Source organism: Sycon ciliatum, chromosome 4, assembly GCF_964019385.1.
Source record: "Sycon ciliatum chromosome 4, ocSycCili1.1, whole genome shotgun sequence".
Taxonomy (NCBI): Eukaryota; Metazoa; Porifera; class Calcarea; order Leucosolenida; family Sycettidae; genus Sycon; species Sycon ciliatum.
Genome location: NC_088646.1, coordinates 20,356,476 through 20,374,922, shown reverse-complemented (window position 1 = coordinate 20,374,922; position 18,447 = coordinate 20,356,476). Strand labels below are relative to the sequence as shown.

Sequence of the window (18,447 nt, the reverse complement as noted above, 5' to 3'; positions counted from 1 at the left end):
TGGTCGATTGGTCTCTCCGGTGGAAGCGGTGGAAGCTCTTTCGGCAGCTCCTCTGGAAACACATCCCTGTACCTCTTGAGCGCGTTTTGGATGTCCTGTTGCTCTGATTCCTGAACCTTTAGCCTGGAAGGGTTCTCCTGGTTTGAAGCAGTGACCCAAGCAAGAAACCCCTCTGCTCCGCTCCTTGGGGCGCGACGAGCTAGGCGGCCACTGATATTACAGTGAAAAATACTTTCCACAGTTTGCTGGTCACCTACCACCAGGTTAGCTGGAGCCGACTCGGCAACGAAGGGCTCACCGTCCAACTGAACTATTACTTCGTTGGCACGGAAGTTAGTTGGTGTTGGGGTTGTTCCTTGTAAGCCCGCTCCGTGGGTTCCTGGAGAGCAACGTCCTCAGTCTCCAGAGCTCCGAACCGGGGTAGTGACTGGTAACGATGTGGGTGCTCGAGTTGTCGCCAGGAAGCGCATCTCTTTCTTACTGGCGACCAGCGCTTGGGTAGCGCTCTGTTTCCTCGTTGTACCGCGTCCGTGGTACACGTCGCCAAGTGCCTCCTTTAGAGCTGGCCAGCCGGAAAACATACTGGTAGTATTTTTTTGTTTAGCCACCGACGCCGCTATCAATCAAAGACGAGCGTTTCCCGTCAAGAATAGTCGCGTAGTCGACCCTCTGCGCCACATTGCACATTGGGGAATGGCAACGACCGTAGGACTATGCTCACTGCAAACGTCCAGTCTTTGAACGTAGTGGAATCTCCTCCCAACACGGGCTTCTCCGAGTTCGGAGGTATCCTGCTGTTTTGTTGGCTAACGCGCTGAGCGGTCTTGGTCTCGATAATCAGCCAAAAGACGAGTGCGAGGACCGTAAACAGAGGGACCAAACTACCTCCAAAAGCAGAGTAGGAACTATCCTCAAGAATACCTCCAAAAGCAGAGTAGGAAGTTCCGAACCATCCTCTGCTACCAGTGTAGCAGTTTTGAACTAGAAAAGTAAGACACCTGGTTCATCATGCATCAACCACTTATAACGAGGAAAGGGTGATAGTATGTTGCAATGGCGCCAATGAAGGTGCTAGTGCAGTAGTGGACAGGGGTAAGATGCATGAGGTGTGTTATGTACAGTAGTTAGGTTGTAGATGTTGCCGCCGAAACGAAATCGCCGGCTTCATTCGACCGAATGCTACAGCAGAAAGACCAATCCCGCGTGTTACGTCTTGTGCAGTGCCAAACAGAGAGCCCAGAGGCCTTACACTTCGCCATGGCTCCTGACCCCGGGCATTTGTCTTGTGACGTTGTGTACTGCTGCTTTTGCCGCTGGTTCAACGTACATGTATATTAAATTTTTAGAACTCATTTATTTCTTACATTTGTCACTCTTTAAAAATATCACCAATGATAGCTGTTCGTCGGTATCAATTCGCAATCTATGTTTTCTTTGAAAGGTATTCCTGACTTTTGTGTCTAGGCTAACCACATCTATGATAGTTTCAATAGTTTGTGTATATGTCAGTTATAGTAGTCCGCAATGCTGCTTTTCTAATTCTCAATATGATTAGCATGCAATGTACTACCCGAAGTACTGAATTTACTTCTTTTGTACTCTATATTCTAATGTATCTTCTACCTCTTCTCCCTTACGAACATACTTTCTCATTTTCCATACTTACTTAGGAGACTCCCGATCCCTTCGATGGGCATCTTTTTGCCTCTGGAGGATCCGTGAAATAAAAATCAATCAATCAATAGCAAATAGCCGAGTACAGAAATGAGTGCGTTATTATGCTTAGCAAGTAAGCTGGTGACCAGCAAGAGCCATTGGGCACAACTAGCCAATGCAGGGCCAGTAATTCTTATCGCCTTATTAAATAGGACAAAGTTGAACTCGGATGGTGAGCCAATTAAATCATGGTGACATGGTGGACAGTTAGCCATAACTCGTAACATTTTGTCCTTCTCCTTTTTCACCATAAAATAGCACAGCGTTGCAAATAAATTATTTCCAACAACACAATTTGAGAATTATGACTGTGATGTCACCCGGTGCGTGTTACAGGATTACAGGATTACTAAGTCAGTAGCCTGGCAACTTCAAAAGGCACAAATCAACAAACGTGGTGCCCGGCAACTAACTTACTTCAACGGAAACGCACCAATACAAACACGGCCTCGGCAACAGCAAAGGTTGTTTGAAATCTTTATTCTCACGATGTATATTGTTAGGAAATTAGAGACCACATGCCTCGTACTGCTCTCGAAATTGCAATATGTATTATTGTTGTTGTTGTCGTTTTAAAAGTGTTCCACTGCCATAGCAACATAAGAGTACACGACTAGCCGGTCGCTTCTGCTATCCTTGCGTCCAGCCTCAGTCATAGTCATACTCATATTTACTTGATTACCGATCACCTACTCGTATCCCGGCTCGTATCTCTTGTGTGGCACTCACCAGGTTAATGAGTATTATCTTAGATGGCACATAGTGATTGATTCCAGGACAGTATCATTTGGGTGTTGTTGCTATTGTATTTTATTAACTTACTTGGTAATCTCCACGGCCTGTACGACTATATACAAGCTACCTAGGATCATCATCGAGTGCGTGAAATAAGTCAAATGAAGAAAACGGAGGCTGCATTACTATACCATTGTGTATTGCAAAGAGGCTGCGTTGAAGGCTGTTAAATTATTTAAGGTGAAGGAGGCTGCCTAGCGGCACGCAACTAGAGGATCCCGCCTACAATGTATCAGCTGGCTGCTAGGGCAAAGTGTAGAAACGATGCATGAAGACGCATTATGTGGGGCTAATGCGAACGTGGACTGTCCCCTGGTCAAAGCTTCCTTCCGAATGGCTACCCCTTGATCTGAGAACAACACAAAAAGCTTCACGTAGGCAGGGATCCGCTGCGGCCTTGCACACATTTCAATGGTTCACCTGAAAGGTTTGAGTCTGGGCATCTTGTCATGCATAGATCTTCGTTGATGGAAGTAGGCTTTCGATGCACTCATGTCACCGTCTTCCCATCCACGATCAGCTCGTGCTTCCGCTGCTCGAAGTCTCGGTGTCCGTATTCCCCTCCGTGGCGCCATTGCTGCTAACTTTGTTTGAACATAGCGCTGGGACGTCACACGTGGAAAAACGAATTCAGTCGACTTTTTGGGTAGGACTGATGGTTGGGTGGCATGTGTTGTTTTCTTCAATATTGACTTTGCAGGCTTAGACTTGATTGTCAATGATCGGCCTAGTCCAAATCCAACTTGACATGGGGGTTCATCACCGCTAAACAATTGAATCATTGTTTCTCCAAATTTCACTCGACTGGATCTACCTTCCAGGGATTCGTCTTCATCCGACAAACTGCCCCAGTCCTTTTGTCCTGGTGCCCTAGCTGAACGTTGCAACTGTGAAGCAACGCGTGTGTCACTCGGTGAAGAGGCGGAGGTAGAGTGCCGCTGATCACGTCCCGTGACTGCTGCTGTCCGGATGTCTTGTTGTTGCCTTAGTTGAGACGGCGGGCTGGGCAAAGAAACACCTGGCCGATTGTCTGGGTCGCGAACTTGTTGGTTCCAACTCATACCGACAGCTATTCCAGGGTTGTTGAGTATGCCATCTGGATCTTCTTTTGCAGCTGCGCCAGCCTGCTCTTGCACGTGATCATGTAGTATTTTGGCAACCTTATGCATCAACTCCTGGTGCTGGTCCAGAGAAGGACCAGTATTGATGGGGCATTCCCAAAATTCCCGAATATGAATTAATGGCCCGGACGAGCCTGGTCGAGACGACGACCTTGGCCGAGACATAGCCTTTGGTTTATCAGAGGGTCTCTTGCTGTTGTCGGGAAGCATGTGTCTTCCTTCTGACTCATCTGATTCCTTCTCCACGTCAGCGTTCTGCGCCGCATTTTCCCTTGCTTTTCTTGCCTTATGAATGCGGGCCCACTGACGGTAACACTCCTCCAGTGATGGGCCAAAGCTGACGAAACATGTCCAAAAGCCAGGCACCTTAAACGGCCGGGCTGACCTGGCACGTTCCCTGTCCGTGAGAGTTGTTTTGCTGGGTGATTTGACCTTTGCATCGGGCGGTACATTAGTAGTAAGTGCGGGGCGGGTTCTGGCACACTTTTTGACCTTTGACCTTTGGGCCAAATAAGGCACACTGTGTCGGTCGTGCTGGGTCTGGCCCCGGGACTCCCCCAGGGTTTGACCTTTGACCTTTGGGTTAAATAAGGCACACTGTATCGGGCGCGTTTGGTCTGGCCCCGGGACTCCCCCAGGGTTTGACCTTTGACCCTGTCATGCCATAAATGTCATCATGTTCTTTTCCGTGGCGAACGTGGACTTGTGCACGTTCGGTGCATTCGCACCGGGGAGTAGTAAAATACGTACTATCCCCTGATTTGCACATCGTAGATGTACATTGCATGCAGTGACATATTGCGCATGCGTGCATACGCACGCGGAGCGTGTGACCTTCAGTGGTCCTATGCGTGTGGAAAAGACGCAGTGCAACACAAGGTGTACTAGTACACGTGTCATTATACTACTCCCTGATTCGCACCTCGTAGATTTGCAGCAAACAAAGTTCACGTTCCGTGCATTCGTTTTATTTGCACATCGTAGATGTGCACTGATTGACAAGTTGCCCATGCAGAGCATGCCTAATCGGCTTTTCGATCGGTTAAGAGAATGTTCAAATTCGGCCATATTATGAGCCCCAAGATCAGAATTCGGCTCAACATAGTACTTGAAGTCACCGTTCCCATTACGTCATGTATAATAATCTTTATTTCAGGATTACCCAAAGGCTAACGCCTATCTGGGGGATCTCCTATTTGTGTGTACATTTACATACACCCTGTAGAAGCACTGAAACATCGGTTTTCGGCGAATTCAACATGCGAATTTTTGAACATTCGGTGAAAAGATGGGTAATTTCTTCAAAACCACTGTTTTCGGCGAATTTTTCGCCCGGCCGATTAGGGAAATGCCTACTATCCATGCAGGTACATTAGATGCATATTTCTATTTTGATCGGAATTCAGTTAGAATCAACCGGCTACGACCGGAGTATCATGCATCAAAACAATTATTGAAGGGGTGTCACAGTGAAGCAGTGTTGCTACGCACCACAAATCCCCTCTGCCCTGCACCGAATTTATACTGGAGAATCCAGAGTGACCAGCAAAGAGTCACAACCCGCGGGTATCCAGTCACACTAAGGCATGTCCACCATTCCCCACATATTCACTGTAACAAAACACAATACTGTTTACTATAATACACTTTTATTTAAATTGACTTGGATGAGTCTGTAGAAGAGAACACAATGCACGCACACGCGCGCATGCGCGGACACACACACACGCACACACGCACACACACATCTAGGTTATAGTGCTATACACGTATCTAGGGTTTAGGAAGCATGAGAATATGTCGATGCACCCACACATACCCCTTCATGCAGTGTACTTCAGTAGCCCAACACATTACGACTGCTCAGGACCATCACAAAATACATCACGACTGCTATAGCACAGTACCATCACAAAACACTACACACTGTTACTACACTGCACGCACAGTTACTACACTACGCCTGTTACAAGTACTTACAAATAATTTTGAAACAAGTGGCACATCCTGAAGACGGCAGCCCCAGACCTTCATACATCATCATCTGTGAAACCAAGCATGAGCGCACACAAACACTATTAGTGTCACGAATACGAAAGCAGGGTAAGACAAGAGGATACGAAACAAGTAAGTATCGCTATAACGAGGGGGTAAGTATACATGTAAACAGAGCAGTGCTTACTTACAGGGTCTTAATACGCTCTACGGCGTCCCGGTAGTCGGACTGCAACAGCAGTCCGACTTGCCGACCCTCCCAGTAACGGGTTAGATGGGCCGTACCCGTGAGGTGGGCGACCACGGCTGGGCCTCCCACCAGCCTTTCTCCACTGTAAAAACGAAAGAAACCGCAGAAAGCACAGTGTCATAGAGCTCTTTTGTTGGGGGAGAGAGCTAGGAGCACTGCACACTTACCATTTGTCCCAATATATGATGAGAAAGAGGCGGCGCTTGACGCACCGCCTCAGGTGCTGGAACAGGGGTGTTACCCCTGTAAGTTCGACACCGCAATGGCACGTGAACGTCATTTGGACTGTATTGATACTGAAGTGAAGGTGTGAACCGCAAAGCAAGACCTTTATCTTCTTCCTGTCGAATTCGCTCCCCAGCTGCATACCGACATCATCCGCTAAAATCCAATCATACCAAGTAACGCAAAGGTCATCAGTTGACCTTTTGGACTTTTCAACTCTTATCCAAAACCACCAAGAGGAAAAAAAACCAGGATAATAATGATAATCTTTATTTCAGGATTACCCAAAGGCTAACGCCTATCTGGGGATGAAGAAGACGTCAGTTGTAGAAGCGTTTGTGGAGGAGTTGTTACATTATTCTCAGTAAATAGATATGGCTAATACATTCGGTGTAGACGTGGACGACCGGTCGTGGTCTCTCACCACGGGTCCTTTACTAATAGAAAGGCGGACGCCAATAAGAACTGTTGTGGAGTTGGCAGATCAAAACGCGCAGCAAGAAATTTGGCACGTCGACGGTAGACTCCATCGGGAGGACGGACCAGCTCTTGTTGATAGTAGGGGAGTGTCCGCCTGGTGCTATGGAGGTCGCCTTCATCGCGTTAATGAACCGGCTTGGATAGGACGGGGCAGCATCGAGTACTACCTCAACGGTGTCCGTCACAGAGCCGGCGGTCCTGCAGGCAGTTATTGTGACGCCACATGCTGTATTCTACGGTGGTATCACCACGGAATGCTCCACAGGGAGAATGCGCCAGCGGTGACACGCAGGGAAGGTAACAATCGTGTACGGGAGTGGTACCGATACAACCTTCGGCATAGGGAAGATGGACCTGCTTTCATCTCTCAGGAGGAGGAGGGTATCTATCAGTGGTACCTCAACGGGGTGTATTACGGTAGCCACCATCAAGACCAGGCAATACACCCCATGGAGCTGCAGTACATCAATGTACTACCAACTAAGGTAGACTCGTCAGCAATAAGTCATGAGCCCATTTGTTGTGATTTGTCAGGATACCCTGGACCGTCCTCTATCCAAGTTGGAGTGCGGTCATGAATTTCACTTCCACTGTATGAAGGAGTGGATCAGTTCTGCCTCCAGCCCAACTTGCCCAACCTGCCGCTACTCCATGACTGCTGAGGACTTGGTTGAGTTCTTGTAGTAATACATGACACAGCTGCGTGTAGGCGACTACGAATGACCAGTCATGTGCTACAGGTGGACACGGACACGCCACCCTAAGTAGCCATGCGCGGCTATTTGGACAAGGACAACAAAGCACCTCGTGGGCGGCCAAGGTTGACACTAGCCACAAGTCTGGTCGCTCAGTTGAATAAGCTGGGTGTGCCCATGAAGACCATGGAAGACCTTTCCAGGTGCCGACAACATGCAGAGGACAAGACAGACTGGAAGAAACTGTGCAGCTCGACACTCGAGGACAAATCAGTATCAGCAGCTACTACACCTTGCTGATGATGCTCACAAGACAGAAGTGGGAAAAAACACTGAATTTCTTTATTTTAGTGCTGAACTACGCGAAATGTGTTATTATTATTATACATGTTCAACTGTACTCAGTCTGGCTGACTGCCATTCTCTACCACACATTACCGGACACTGTTGTGGTTGTCGTCGTTATCGTCGTCGTTGTTGATGTTGTAGTCGGTTGTTGTCGTCGTTATCGTCGTCGTTGTTGACGTTGTTATTGGTTGTTGCTGCCGGTTGTTGCCGGTTGTTGTTGGTTGTTGTTGGTTGTTGTTGGTTGTTGTTGATGTTGTTGTCGGTTGTTGTCGTCGTTATCGTCGTCGTTGTTGATGTTGTTATTGGTTGTTGCTGTCGGTTGTTGGTTGTTATTGTTGATTGTTGTCGGTTGTTGTTGGCTGTTGGATGTTGTTGTCGGTTGTTGTCGGTTGTTGCTGGTTATTGTTGGTTGTTGTTGGTTGTTGTTGGGCGTTGTTGGTTGTTGTCGGTTGTTGTCAGGTGTTGTTGGTTGTTGTTGGTTGTTGTTGGTTGTTGTTGTCGGTTGTTGGGTGTTGTTGTTGGTTGTTGTTGGTTGTTGTCGGTTGTTGGGTGTTGTTGTTAGTTGTTGTTGGTTGTTGTTGTCGGTTGTTGTTGGTTGTTGTCGGTTTTTGTCCGTTGCTGTTGGTTGTTGTTGGTTGTTGTTGGCTGTTTTTGGTTGTTGTTGTTTGTTGTTGTCGGTTGTTGGTTGTTGTTGTTTGTTGTTGTTGGTTGTAGTTGGTTGTTGTCAGTTGTAGTTGGTTGTTGGATGTTGTTGTCGGTTGTTGTCGGTTGTTGTCAGTTGTTGTTGGTTGTTGTTGGTTGTTGTTGGCTGTTGTTGGTTGTTGTTGGTTGTTGTTGTTGTCGGTTGTTGGTTGTTGTTGTTTGTTGTTGTTGGTTGTAGTTGGTTGTTGTCAGTTGTTGTTGGTTGTTGGATGTTGTTGTCGGTTGTTGTCGGTTGTTGTCGGTTGTTGTTGGTTGTTGTTGGCTGTTGTTGGTTGTTTTTGGTTGTTATTGGTTGTTGTCGGTTGTTGTCGGTTGTTGTGTTTTAATCGTTATTTTGTTCATTATCCAGGAGGATGTTGCTATGATCCAGTACCATTGTTTCGCATATATGAGACAAGTTTGTGTAAAGTTAGTGTGACGTGGGGTATGCTCATTGGATGTGAGGTGGTGAGAGTATGCTGATTGGCCGATAACAATTAGTGGAAGGGATAATGTAATGCGCTGCTTGTGCAGCGTAACCAAACACATGGTCTGTGGGAAACACCCTAGTAAAATAAATAAAATAATAATAACATGAATTGCCACCGGCACTTGAGAGACTCGAGCCCCGCCACCTTGTTCAAATCGGACTTGGTAGCTTCATACTGGAACTTAATCTTCTTCTTTTTGAGGTATGACCGTACAAACCGCGCTTGGATTTTTTTCATTTTTATTTTATTATTATTTTTTTTTTTCATTGCAACTTTTTTAGCAGATAGCAACTTTTTTAGCAGACTCCTGAAACAACGGTGAATCTGGAACGAATAAATGGTCCATGTCAAAGGCATGACGAGTCTCGAAGTCTTCACATTCATGATGGAGCCTTGTCATGATTGACGCATTCCTTGATGGTGCGCACATGAAATCACCCTGGCTCATCTTTTCCAATTCCATTCTTTTCACACCCTGCAACCCATACCCTACTAGTATCAGTGGGGATGCTAGAATCAGAAGAGGCAAGGCAGCACTCTTCCGTGGATGTATTACTCGACACAACACCACCCATACTTGTTTTCTAGAAGTTTTGACTATAATGATATATTGCAGCAGGAAGTAGTATACAGTCAAATAGGATAGGATAAGAATGAATGATCAACTGTCTGATAAAGAATGCAGTTCATTAAAGACTTATTGGAAGGTCTCTACCAGCTGATCGTCATGTCGGACAGCGACACTGCATAATGATATGAAGCTCTCAGTTAGCTGTTTCAGTTCCGTGGTAGAAAGTGTCACGTGTGCGTCCAGAGAACGATGAAAACATCTGGGGTCCACGTTGATGCAGACGATTGGAGCAACAGCAAGACGTACCTTCAACGCTTGCTCGTCAATGTCGAGGGAGACTGCCCCGGGGTAGATGAAAACATCTTGTTCCACATCCAGTTCGAAACAGCTGGTCGGGACTAGCTTGCTTTCACCGTTGATGTACACCCGACATTGACCGTAGGACGAACGTGATGGGTAGAAGTTGGTCTTGATCTTCTCCACACGTCCTCTTCGGAGAGTGTCACGGAGCGATGGACAAGTCTTGATCAAGTTCGTAATGATGAACTCAGTGGACTCATTCAGTTCGATATAAACCTGTCCTTGAGCATCTTTGCGAGCTGTTGCCGTACTACCACAGGCTGGTAGAGCTCCTGAAGGGAAGTACATCTTATAACCAGGCTTGTAGAAGGATCTACCTGATGACTTGTAGGACAGTTGCATGTCCTCCTGAAACCCATCTACCACAATCTCTTTGTGGAGCTTGGTAGGAGCAGGTGACACATAGCGACGCTTAGCCGGTACTGCCTTCGAAGAGAGCACAACTTGAGGAGGGTCAGCAGAAAGAGCGGAATTCTTCCTCACCCGCCGCTCGTATAGGTTATCCATCTTCCAGGAAGCGAAGGGAGAACAACTCATCAGCACTGTATTCGATGAACGAATGATTCGACTACAGGACAACCACCCGTATTTATACAAGGCAGAGACGGAGGCGGGTTGAAGTGATAAAATATGTGTCAGCTAGGTCAACCAATCACCATCAAGCCCACTAAAAACATTTGACCACTCAGCATTGAGCCCACCAAAAACATTTGACCAACCAGCATCAAACCCGCCAAAAACATTTTGTCCAATCAGCGGCATGCCCACCAAAATCATATCTCATCTTAAAGATTCCTTACATGATACCGCCACTTTAGTGAACTGATACAGTATGGAAATAAGATCAGAGTCAAACGTGTGCAAGTTCTGAATCACGTGATCAAGTGAATAGGTTTCCCAACAATAGGCATCAATCAATGATGCCATAAGAGATGTATCAGATGGAGATAAAATCAGCAAATTCGTACGCAACGTGGACAGTTGAGAAGAAGACACCATCCTGGTCGACTCCATGAGATGCAGTACATATAGGAGTGGAAAATGCTGAGGAAGAGGTTTCATGATTCGACTGAACCTCAACCATGATAGATTGCTACGAGGTAAGTAGGAACTCAGTTTACGTAGTACATCCACATTCGTATCGTATACTATGCAGGATAATGCTATAGCATAGTTTATACTCTTGTACAAAGAGGATTTTTTCATCGCAAGTATCTGCTCCCGAAGAGGGTGTACGCAAAGCTGATCGGATAAGAGTTCAGGTTTCGAAAGAAAATGCAAAAGATGACGATCCACACCGCTTAACCGCTCATGTACCGCGTAAGGCTTCTTCATCAAACTACATCTCCTATGCACATCATCTTCAGGGAAGTAAATCACCGCCATGACAAGTCCACACGAAGAACACACGGATCTTCCTTCATGTAAAACATGATCAAGATGTTGACACTGTTTTTCCTCCCCGTATTGCTCTTTTTCTTCTTCTTCTTCATCCTTCTCATGAAGTCTCCTTTCACGTACATAAGCAGGTAAGATCTTAAATTCAGAATCCATCTTCACTCCTCACCAACATCCTCATTATGACACTATATCCAGCATGATATCTACTTTATATAACCAATCCTATCCAGGGCAATTATCAGGTAAAATCATTGGGGTAGATAACCTCATACCCTCTCCGACGTGTTGGAGAGGGTATGAGGTCATCTACCCCAATGATTTTACCTGATAATTGCCCTGGATAGGATTGGTTATATAAAGTAGATATCATGCTGGATATAGTGTCATAATGAGGATGTTGGTGAGGAGTGAAGATGGATTCTGAATTTAAGATCTTACCTGCTTATGTACGTGAAAGGAGACTTCATGAGAAGGATGAAGAAGAAGAAGAAAAAGAGCAATACGGGGAGGAAAAACAGTGTCAACATCTTGATCATGTTTTACATGAAGGAAGATCCGTGTGTTCTTCGTGTGGACTTGTCATGGCGGTGATTTACTTCCCTGAAGATGATGTGCATAGGAGATGTAGTTTGATGAAGAAGCCTTACGCGGTACATGAGCGGTTAAGCGGTGTGGATCGTCATCTTTTGCATTTTCTTTCGAAACCTGAACTCTTATCCGATCAGCTTTGCGTACACCCTCTTCGGGAGCAGATACTTGCGATGAAAAAATCCTCTTTGTACAAGAGTATAAACTATGCTATAGCATTATCCTGCATAGTATACGATACGAATGTGGATGTACTACGTAAACTGAGTTCCTACTTACCTCGTAGCAATCTATCATGGTTGAGGTTCAGTCGAATCATGAAACCTCTTCCTCAGCATTTTCCACTCCTATATGTACTGCATCTCATGGAGTCGACCAGGATGGTGTCTTCTTCTCAACTGTCCACGTTGCGTACGAATTTGCTGATTTTATCTCCATCTGATACATCTCTTATGGCATCATTGATTGATGCCTATTGTTGGGAAACCTATTCACTTGATCACGTGATTCAGAACTTGCACACGTTTGACTCTGATCTTATTTCCATACTGTATCAGTTCACTAAAGTGGCGGTATCATGTAAGGAATCTTTAAGATGAGATATGATTTTGGTGGGCATGCCGCTGATTGGACAAAATGTTTTTGGCGGGTTTGATGCTGGTTGGTCAAATGTTTTTGGTGGGCTCAATGCTGAGTGGTCAAATGTTTTTAGTGGGCTTGATGGTGATTGGTTGACCTAGCTGACACATATTTTATCACTTCAACCCGCCTCCGTCTCTGCCTTGTATAAATACGGGTGGTTGTCCTGTAGTCGAATCATTCGTTCATCGAATACAGTGCTGATGAGTTGTTCTCCCTTCGCTTCCTGGAAGATGGATAACCTATACGAGCGGCGGGTGAGGAAGAATTCCGCTCTTTCTGCTGACCCTCCTCAAGTTGTGCTCTCTTCGAAGGCAGTACCGGCTAAGCGTCGCTATGTGTCACCTGCTCCTACCAAGCTCCACAAAGAGATTGTGGTAGATGGGTTTCAGGAGGACATGCAACTGTCCTACAAGTCATCAGGTAGATCCTTCTACAAGCCTGGTTATAAGATGTACTTCCCTTCAGGAGCTCTACCAGCCTGTGGTAGTACGGCAACAGCTCGCAAAGATGCTCAAGGACAGGTTTATATCGAACTGAATGAGTCCACTGAGTTCATCATTACGAACTTGATCAAGACTTGTCCATCGCTCCGTGACACTCTCCGAAGAGGACGTGTGGAGAAGATCAAGACCAACTTCTACCCATCACGTTCGTCCTACGGTCAATGTCGGGTGTACATCAACGGTGAAAGCAAGCTAGTCCCGACCAGCTGTTTCGAACTGGATGTGGAACAAGATGTTTTCATCTACCCCGGGGCAGTCTCCCTCGACATTGACGAGCAAGCGTTGAAGGTACGTCTTGCTGTTGCTCCAATCGTCTGCATCAACGTGGACCCCAGATGTTTTCATCGTTCTCTGGACGCACACGTGACACTTTCTACCACGGAACTGAAACAGCTAACTGAGAGCTTCATATCATTATGCAGTGTCGCTGTCCGACATGACGATCAGCTGGTAGAGACCTTCCAATAAGTCTTTAATGAACTGCATTCTTTATCAGACAGTTGATCATTCATTCTTATCCTATCCTATTTGACTGTATACTACTTCCTGCTGCAATATATCATTATAGTCAAAACTTCTAGAAAACAAGTATGGGTGGTGTTGTGTCGAGTAATACATCCACGGAAGAGTGCTGCCTTGCCTCTTCTGATTCTAGCATCCCCACTGATACTAGTAGGGTATGGGTTGCAGGGTGTGAAAAGAATGGAATTGGAAAAGATGAGCCAGGGTGATTTCATGTGCGCACCATCAAGGAATGCGTCAATCATGACAAGGCTCCATCATGAATGTGAAGACTTCGAGACTCGTCATGCCTTTGACATGGACCATTTATTCGTTCCAGATTCACCGTTGTTTCAGGAGTCTGCTAAAAAAGTTGCTATCTGCTAAAAAAGTTGCAATGAAAAAAAAAAAATAATAATAAAATAAAAATGAAAAAAATCCAAGCGCGGTTTGTACGGTCATACCTCAAAAAGAAGAAGATTAAGTTCCAGTATGAAGCTACCAAGTCCGATTTGAACAAGGTGGCGGGGCTCGAGTCTCTCAAGTGCCGGTGGCAATTCATGTTATTATTATTTTATTTATTTTACTAGGGTGTTTCCCACAGACCATGTGTTTGGTTACGCTGCACAAGCAGCGCATTACATTATCCCTTCCACTAATTGTTATCGGCCAATCAGCATACTCTCACCACCTCACATCCAATGAGCATACCCCACGTCACACTAACTTTACACAAACTTGTCTCATATATGCGAAACAATGGTACTGGATCATAGCAACATCCTCCTGGATAATGAACAAAATAACGATTAAAACACAACAACCGACAACAACCGACAACAACCAATAACAACCAAAAACAACCAACAACAGCCAACAACAACCAACAACAACCGACAACAACCGACAACAACATCCAACAACCAACAACAACTGACAACAACCAACTACAACCAACAACAACAAACAACAACAACCAACAACCGACAACAACAACAACCAACAACAACCAACAACAGCCAACAACAACCAACAACAACCAACAACAACTGACAACAACCGACAACAACCGACAACAACATCCAACAACCAACTACAACTGACAACAACCAACTACAACCAACAACAACAAACAACAACAACCAACAACCGACAACAACAAACAACAACAACCAAAAACAGCCAACAACAACCAACAACAACCAACAGCAACGGACAAAAACCGACAACAACCAACAACAACCGACAACAACAACCAACAACAACTAACAACAACACCCAACAACCGACAACAACCAACAACAACCAACAACAACACCCAACAACCGACAACAACAACCAACAACAACCAACAACAACCAACAACACCTGACAACAACCGACAACAACCAACAACGCCCAACAACAACCAACAACAACCAACAATAACCAGCAACAACCGACAACAACCGACAACAACATCCAACAGCCAACAACAACCGACAACAATCAACAATAACAACCAACAACCGACAGCAACAACCAATAACAACATCAACAACGACGACGATAACGACGACAACAACCGACAACAACATCAACAACAACCAACAACAACCAACAACAACCGGCAACAACCGGCAGCAACAACCAATAACAACGTCAACAACGACGACGATAACGACGACAACAACCGACTACAACATCAACAACGACGACGATAACGACGACAACCACAACAGTGTCCGGTAATGTGTGGTAGAGAATGGCAGTCAGCCAGACTGAGTACAGTTGAACATGTATAATAATAATAACACATTTCGCGTAGTTCAGCACTAAAATAAAGAAATTCAGTGTTTTTTCCCACTTCTGTCTTGTGAGCATCATCAGCAAGGTGTAGTAGCTGCTGATACTGATTTGTCCTCGAGTGTCGAGCTGCACAGTTTCTTCCAGTCTGTCTTGTCCTCTGCATGTTGTCGGCACCTGGAAAGGTCTTCCATGGTCTTCATGGGCACACCCAGCTTATTCAACTGAGCGACCAGACTTGTGGCTAGTGTCAACCTTGGCCGCCCACGAGGTGCTTTGTTGTCCTTGTCCAAATAGCCGCGCATGGCTACTTAGGGTGGCGTGTCCGTGTCCACCTGTAGCACATGACTGGTCATTCGTAGTCGCCTACACGCAGCTGTGTCATGTATTACTACAAGAACTCAACCAAGTCCTCAGCAGTCATGGAGTAGCGGCAGGTTGGGCAAGTTGGGCTGGAGGCAGAACTGATCCACTCCTTCATACAGTGGAAGTGAAATTCATGACCGCACTCCAACTTGGATAGAGGACGGTCCAGGGTATCCTGACAAATCACAACAAATGGGCTCATGACTTATTGCTGACGAGTCTACCTTAGTTGGTAGTACATTGATGTACTGCAGCTCCATGGGGTGTATTGCCTGGTCTTGATGGTGGCTACCGTAATACACCCCGTTGAGGTACCACTGATAGATACCCTCCTCCTCCTGAGAGATGAAAGCAGGTCCATCTTCCCTATGCCGAAGGTTGTATCGGTACCACTCCCGTACACGATTGTTACCTTCCCTGCGTATCACCGCTGGCGCATTCTCCCTGTGGAGCATTCCGTGGTGATACCACCGTAGAATACAGCATGTGGCGTCACAATAACTGCCTGCAGGACCGCCGGCTCTGTGACGGACACCGTTGAGGTAGTACTCGATGCTGCCCCGTCCTATCCAAGCCGGTTCATTAACGCGATGAAGGCGACCTCCATAGCACCAGGCGGACACTCCCCTACTATCAACAAGAGCTGGTCCGTCCTCCCGATGGAGTCTACCGTCGACGTGCCAAATTTCTTGCTGCGCGTTTTGATCTGCCAACTCCACAACAGTTCTTATTGGCGTCCGCCTTTCTATTAGTAAAGGACCCGTGGTGAGAGACCACGACCGGTCGTCCACGTCTACACCGAATGTATTAGCCATATCTATTTACTGAGAATAATGTAACAACTCCTCCACAAACGCTTCTACAACTGACGTCTTCTTCATCCCCAGATAGGCGTTAGCCTTTGGGTAATCCTGAAATAAAGATTATCATTATTATCCTGGTTTTTTTTCCTCTTGGTGGTTTTGGATAAGAGTTGAAAAGTCCAAAAGGTCAACTGATGACCTTTGCGTTACTTGGTATGATTGGATTTTAGCGGATGATGTCGGTATGCAGCTGGGGAGCGAATTCGACAGGAAGAAGATAAAGGTCTTGCTTTGCGGTTCACACCTTCACTTCAGTATCAATACAGTCCAAATGACGTTCACGTGCCATTGCGGTGTCGAACTTACAGGGGTAACACCCCTGTTCCAGCACCTGAGGCGGTGCGTCAAGCGCCGCCTCTTTCTCATCATATATTGGGACAAATGGTAAGTGTGCAGTGCTCCTAGCTCTCTCCCCCAACAAAAGAGCTCTATGACACTGTGCTTTCTGCGGTTTCTTTCGTTTTTACAGTGGAGAAAGGCTGGTGGGAGGCCCAGCCGTGGTCGCCCACCTCACGGGTACGGCCCATCTAACCCGTTACTGGGAGGGTCGGCAAGTCGGACTGCTGTTGCAGTCCGACTACCGGGACGCCGTAGAGCGTATTAAGACCCTGTAAGTAAGCACTGCTCTGTTTACATGTATACTTACCCCCTCGTTATAGCGATACTTACTTGTTTCGTATCCTCTTGTCTTACCCTGCTTTCGTATTCGTGACACTAATAGTGTTTGTGTGCGCTCATGCTTGGTTTCACAGATGATGATGTATGAAGGTCTGGGGCTGCCGTCTTCAGGATGTGCCACTTGTTTCAAAATTATTTGTAAGTACTTGTAACAGGCGTAGTGTAGTAACTGTGCGTGCAGTGTAGTAACAGTGTGTAGTGTTTTGTGATGGTACTGTGCTATAGCAGTCGTGATGTATTTTGTGATGGTCCTGAGCAGTCGTAATGTGTTGGGCTACTGAAGTACACTGCATGAAGGGGTATGTGTGGGTGCATCGACATATTCTCATGCTTCCTAAACCCTAGATACGTGTATAGCACTATAACCTAGATGTGTGTGTGCGTGTGTGCGTGTGTGTGTGTCCGCGCATGCGCGCGTGTGCGTGCATTGTGTTCTCTTCTACAGACTCATCCAAGTCAATTTAAATAAAAGTGTATTATAGTAAACAGTATTGTGTTTTGTTACAGTGAATATGTGGGGAATGGTGGACATGCCTTAGTGTGACTGGATACCCGCGGGTTGTGACTCTTTGCTGGTCACTCTGGATTCTCCAGTATAAATTCGGTGCAGGGCAGAGGGGATTTGTGGTGCGTAGCAACACTGCTTCACTGTGACACCCCTTCAATAATTGTTTTGATGCATGATACTCCGGTCGTAGCCGGTTGATTCTAACTGAATTCCGATCAAAATAGAAATATGCATCTAATGTACCTGCATGGATAGTAGGCATTTCCCTAATCGGCCGGGCGAAAAATTCGCCGAAAACAGTGGTTTTGAAGAAATTACCCATCTTTTCACCGAATGTTCAAAAATTCGCATGTTGAATTCGCCGAAAACCGATGTTTCAGTGCTTCTACAGGGTGTATGTAAATGTACACACAAATAGGAGATCCCCCAGATAGGCGTTAGCCTTTGGGTAATCCTGAAATAAAGATTATTATACATGACGTAATGGGAACGGTGACTTCAAGTACTATGTTGAGCCGAATTCTGATCTTGGGGCTCATAATATGGCCGAATTTGAACATTCTCTTAACCGATCGAAAAGCCGATTAGGCATGCTCTGCATGGGCAACTTGTCAATCAGTGCACATCTACGATGTGCAAATAAAACGAATGCACGGAACGTGAACTTTGTTTGCTGCAAATCTACGAGGTGCGAATCAGGGAGTAGTATAATGACACGTGTACTAGTACACCTTGTGTTGCACTGCGTCTTTTCCGCAGGGCCACTGAAGGTCACACGCTCCGCGTGCGTATGCACGCATGCGCAATATGTCACTGCATGCAATGTACATCTACGATGTGCAAATCAGGGGATAGTACGTATTTTACTACTCCCCGGTGCGAAT

At 46.0% G+C, this 18,447-nt stretch overlaps 2 long non-coding RNA genes across 2 annotated transcripts; one reads left to right on the top strand and one right to left on the bottom strand.

Annotated features, from left to right (window-relative positions):
• Positions 1 to 5,522: 5,522 nt before the first annotated feature.
• Positions 5,523 to 6,168, bottom strand: LOC135813656 (uncharacterized). The gene is made up of 3 exons (XR_010553071.1): positions 6,045 to 6,168; positions 5,819 to 5,959; positions 5,523 to 5,676 (listed from the first exon to the last, which is right to left on the bottom strand). It is a non-coding gene; the product is annotated as an uncharacterized LOC135813656 (long non-coding RNA).
• A 10,469-nt stretch (positions 6,169 to 16,637) lies between these two features.
• Positions 16,638 to 17,283, top strand: LOC135813655 (uncharacterized). Its single transcript, XR_010553070.1, has 3 exons — positions 16,638 to 16,761; positions 16,847 to 16,987; positions 17,130 to 17,283. It is a non-coding gene; the product is annotated as an uncharacterized LOC135813655 (long non-coding RNA).
• Positions 17,284 to 18,447: the final 1,164 nt, after the last annotated feature.